Below are 5,894 nucleotides of genomic sequence, written 5' to 3' on the forward strand. Positions count from 1 at the left end.
AGGCAGTGGTACAAAAAATTTGACACTTTTGTCTTGAAACTTGGATTTAAAAGAAGCCAATATGATACTTGCTTGTACTGCAAAGGTAATGGAGTTAAAAACTCATTATATCTGATCCTTTATGAGGATGATATGTTGTTGGCTAGTTCTGATAAATCAAAAATTGATGACATTAAATCAAAGTTAAGTTCTGAGTTTGATATGAAAGACCTTGGTGCTGCTAAAAGAATATTGGGCATGCAGATTTGGAGAAACAAGGATAAAAATATGTTGTTTTTAAATCAATGTGACTATGTGTCTAAAATTTTGAAAAAATTCAACATGCATGATTGTAAGCCTGTAACACTGTCTCTTGCTAGTCATTTTAGACCGTCTTCTGAATTTTGTCCTTAATCTGAAGATGAATATGCTAGAATGTCAAAAATTTCGTATGTTAATGTAATTGGTTCTGTGATGTATTTGATGATATGCACCAGACCTGATCTTGCATATAGTATTAGCATTTTAAGTAGGTTTATGAGTAACCTTGGTGAAGAACATTGGTATGCCTTAAAATAGTTATTGAGATATCTTAAGGGATCATTAAATTTAGGCTTAATGTTTAAATCAGATAAAAATGGAATAAGTTTAAAAGGGTATACTGATTCTGATTTTGCTGGAAATAGAGATAATAGAAAGTCAACCTCATCTTATTTTTATACACTGTGTGGTATTGCTGTCAGTTGGAAATCTCAACTCCAGAAAGTTGTGGCTTTGTCCTCAACTGAGGCAGAATATATAGCTACAACTAATGGTGTTAAAGAAGGAATATGGTTAAATGGTTTATTGTCTGAAATGGGTTTTAATGATAACCACATTGTACTGTTTTCTGATAACCAAAGTGCTATTCACCTAAGTAAAAATCTCATGTTCCATGATAGATCAAAATATATTGATGTTAAATATCATTTTATAAGAGACATAATCTCAAAAGGTGAAATTAAGATTGAAAAAGTTTATACTCAGTTTAATCCATCTGATATGGGTACAAAAGTAATTCCTTTAAATAAATTCTTAAACTGCTTGAAACTTTTATCTGTTGATTCTTTGTGATTTATATACAAGTTCTTGAAGAAAATGAAAAAGACGTAAGATCATGCTCCTGGCTGCACTAATAGCTAAAATTCTGACAGCAAGGTGGAGATTGTTGGAGTCAAACCCTATTCTCTCAAGTTAATGCTTCCAGAATTTTATTTGTGATAAAACCGTGTTTTTATCAAACGCGATTTAATAAGTGTTTGACACTTTACTGGATGGCTAACACGTGGACTATCTCTGGACGTTGGATTAAATCGATTCATATGCCTTTGTTAAAACGAATGGAGCATTCTGGAATGTTATAACCGACCCTTCATCCTGCTCTCGACTCTAGGGTTTTCAGAGAGAAAAATATTGGCGATTTGAGTGATATTGATTTTCTTTGAGTATTTCTTGTGTAAAATCTCTGATTTTACACTAAGTATAGTGAGATCTTCCTTCGATTGTTGTATTCTATGTAAATGGTGAAGAAATTTGAGTGATTTCTCTGTTGTATCATTTGGTGGTGTTCAAAGATTTTGTGGGCTGAGATCTGAGTGAATCTCTGTAGATCTGTTGCTATACTTGATAGATAAGTCACATTTCCATCTCTCTGAATGTTCTGTAAATCTGTTGCCATTTTTGGCTGTTTAGTGCAACCGAGCATAATCCAAATCTTTGGATGCTCAACGGGGGGATGTAGGCGTTAGATGTAGTCGTCGAACCTCCGGGGCTTAGGCCGAAATAATTTCTTTGTGTTCCTTTAATTTTTTGCAATTTATTTCTGTTCGAGTGAGGTTTTCTTGTTTCTTAATTTTAATATCGTGTGGTCCTGTCCTAACAGGGCTTTATCCTCATAGCAATGCTAGAGGTACAAAAATTATGTATAAATAGACTTTTTCTTATCTTTAAGGGTAACGTATTAATCAAAAATCACATCTTCAATGGAAAACATATATGTATATTTATAGCTAGTTATCCTTTGTGACCTAATGGATTGATGACTTAGGAGTTAGGGCTTTTGATAGAAGATTTAGTAGGTTTTGACACTAGTTGATGAAATATTATATGGTCAAAAAGTTGTAAATCTTTTGAAATATGTGGTAAATATTGAAGTGGGATCGATTGAAAAAGTTGATAAAATTTTATCCAATAAGAATTTGCTAGAATAATCTCTACATCTTTCGTCAATGATGTATATGTGTAAAGTGAAATTTATTAGGGGGCAAAAAAAAAAAAAAGCAGAAGCAAAAGTAAAAGTACAAAATAATCACTGCATACCCAAGACTCGTTTGGTAGGACTTACGTTTCTTATAAAGGAATTTTATGTGGAAATCATCTTTGTTGGTATTTGAAAACTAATTTTAAAAGAGATTTCTCTTATAAAAGAGTTTTTAGAAAAAGTTATATTGGATAAGTTTTCTCTAAAATTATTTAAATCAGGAGTATTCTTATAAACTTAATGAAGTGATCTAAAGTAATTTTTGAATCTTAAAAGTTCATTTCAATTTTTTAAAGCCATGTCGAATGGTCCATGGATTAATATTATTAATTTTTAACTTGTCCAAGTTCATTGAACTTATTTAAATTTAAGTTGCTTCTTTAATTTAGTTCTGCATATAAAACATGCAAAGTGACAAAGCACCCAATTACCCAAAAACAAAATCCAATTGGCGGATAAAAATTAAAAGTTGGATAAGTAAAAAAAAAATAAAAAAATAGGGGTTAATCTTTCACAGTCTATGTCATATCCTCCCTTTTCCACTCCAACATATGACTAATCTACCACAATATCGACTCGGAATTAATCCAAACTTTGTCTAATTGCCAAGCTAATTCTTCACTTCGTTTTCCAAGAAATGTCTCATGAACATGAAACACATGACTATGCACATGAGCTTTTTCTGGGGTAAAGACGATGTGGTACTATTCCAAGGATGGCGAGACGGTTGGCTTAGGCGCTTAGCATGTACATATTGGCTCTAGCCTTCGTGTGTTTGCTAGTGGTTGTAGTTGAAATCTTAGTGGCGTCTCCACCTGCAAAGCCTGGGGCATATCCGATGTCTATTGCTTTGATTCAGGCCAGTGTTTATGTAGTTCGAATGGCTCATGTTTACTGGGTTATGCTCTTTGTTATGTCCTTCAACTTAGGAATCTTCATCGTCGCTGTGGCTGGTCATGCCCTCGGCTGTTATCTAGTCAAATATCGAGCATTTGGATAAGCGTATTTTATACACTTGTTCAGGGGCCTAAACAGCGATATATGGTTGCTCCTTTGATATGGTCTGAATTGTTGTTTTTTGTTTTAAACAGGTAAGTTTAATGATTGAATAAAAAATTGGAAGAAACAAAAGGAAAACCCATTAAAAAGAGTAAAATTCAAAATATAGGGAGCAAGTTGCAACAATTCAATAGTTGAATCGAACCATGAATTGAAGATTTAAGATGCTAATGGTTAAATTGGATACACTTAGAAGTTAAAAGGGCTCAACATAGGCTAAAAAGGGAGAAAAAAACATTGCGTGGAAATGCGAAGACCAAAGTGCACAAAATGAAAGGCATTTTGAACTATGCGGTCGCATATTTCAAAATCCATGTGTTTGCATTCCACCATGCAGGGACAGATTTGGAGTTCAAAAAATGAATTATGCGGTCCTTCAACTTAGGAATCTTCATCGTCGCTGTGGCTGGTCATGCCCTCGGCTGTTATCTAGTCAAATATCGAGCATTTGGATAAGCGTATTTTATACACTTGTTCAGGGGCCTAAACAGCGATATATGGTTGCTCCTTTGATATGGTCTGAATTGTTGTTTTTTGTTTTAAACAGGTAAGTTTAATGATTGAATAAAAAATTGGAAGAAACAAAAGGAAAACCCATTAAAAAGAGTAAAATTCAAAATATAGGGAGCAAGTTGCAACAATTCAATAGTTGAATCGAACCATGAATTGAAGATTTAAGATGCTAATGGTTAAATTGGATACACTTAGAAGTTAAAAGGGCTCAACATAGGCTAAAAAGGGAGAAAAAAACATTGCGTGGAAATGCGAAGACCAAAGTGCACAAAATGAAAGGCATTTTGAACTATGCGGTCGCATATTTCAAAATCCATGTGTTTGCATTCCACCATGCAGGGACAGATTTGGAGTTCAAAAAATGAATTATGCGATCGCATGCAATTATACTATGTGGTTGCACTATACACAAATTATGTCTAATCTAAAGTTCCCTTATATGATTAAAACTCAATTTAGCAAGGTTTTGGACGATGTCTTTTACCTAGATTCGAGCCATATAAATACCAAAACGACTCATACACATTGGAGAGCCTCTTTTATGCAATAAAAACAACTCAAGAACTTGAAGATGGTGAGAGAATTATATTGAGGAAAAGGGCAAATTCATATTTGTGAGAGATTTCAATCGAGGAATTGTAAGAAAACTATTGAACATAATTTATACCAGGAAAGTCACACAAGGATTGTAAGGAAAATTCAAGAGATATCAAAAATTCATCGAAGTCATTCAAGAATTCAAGACTTCTCGCCAATTATTTAATTTCCCGGTGATGTTTATTAACCTTGGAACAAGTTATTGTAATTTTAATATGCTTGGCTAGATTCTTACATTGTTAGGATGAGATAAACCCTTGTTATGAGATTTTTGGTTTGAATATTTGGATTGACATTAATTTTTTTGAATATTTGGATGTTTATCATAGTTTAGTTTCGATTTTCAATTAATTGGCCATTGGTTGAATTGTTTGTGGGTTTTATTATCATCGAGAGAGATAGTAGGATCATTAGCACATTGTGATAAGTATTGTGAGGTTCGATAGAAGATAGAATATACTTCTATGCTTCACATGGTTTCTATAGATGTTCTAACTTGATTAATACTTTCTTGCATGTTCGTATCTTTTATAGAGATATGAGAATGTCACATGTATTTAATTGCTATCAAGAGAAACTTTTAAATTAAATAGGAACATTGACTAACAAGAACGATCTCAAATTATCACATTCAATTGTTGAACTGAAAAATATATTAACAAGGGGGGTTCCACATTTGAACAATACAACTCAAAAATTTGATAAAAGTTTGCTTTCAAGTTAGTTGATAAATTAGACATTAATTGTTACAACTCTTTATTACCATTCGATTAAATGTATTAATAACTTTAATCCAATCAAACACATAGTTTTTGTAGGTTCGACATTTAATTCACCATTATATTACTTGATCACGATTCTGTGCACTTGTGAATTTTCAAGCAGTCACACTTCACATGGCTTTTGAGGCTGAGTCCATTTCAAATGCAAGTCCTAAAGTTTAATACTAAAGAGAACGATGATACACCTTATGCATGTTCTTGTACGTATGGTTTTCTTTGTTTTTGTCTGTCTATATTTCCCAATTTTCTTTCTAGTTCCATTTTCCATGCTTCAGTCTTAGACAAGCATGTCCAAAGTGTGCTCAATAAATATCGTTTTAGTCAAAATTATTGGATGTCAGAAATATCAAGTGTAGGTGGGTTCAACAGAGTGCCAAATCTACTTCAAAACCAATACTTGCAATTGAAATTATCTCTTGGTACTATAGACTATACAATAGTGCATATAATTTGAAAAAGGAACAAGAATAATCATCTGTAATGTGGGTTGGTTTAGATTCTGCATGTAGTCAAAGCATAATTAATTTGAATGCCATGGGTTCGAATCAAAATATTTCATTCTCTCGTCTTTAGAGACATAATTGTTACGTGTTCGCACACTTGGGCAACCCACCGGGGTCCACAGCCAACTCATGCCGAACCACGTGGCACTCAATTGGAGGCGA

This window comes from Olea europaea, chromosome 20 (assembly GCF_002742605.1).
Source record: "Olea europaea var. sylvestris chromosome 20, O_europaea_v1, whole genome shotgun sequence".
Classification (NCBI taxonomy): Eukaryota; Viridiplantae; Streptophyta; class Magnoliopsida; order Lamiales; family Oleaceae; genus Olea; species Olea europaea.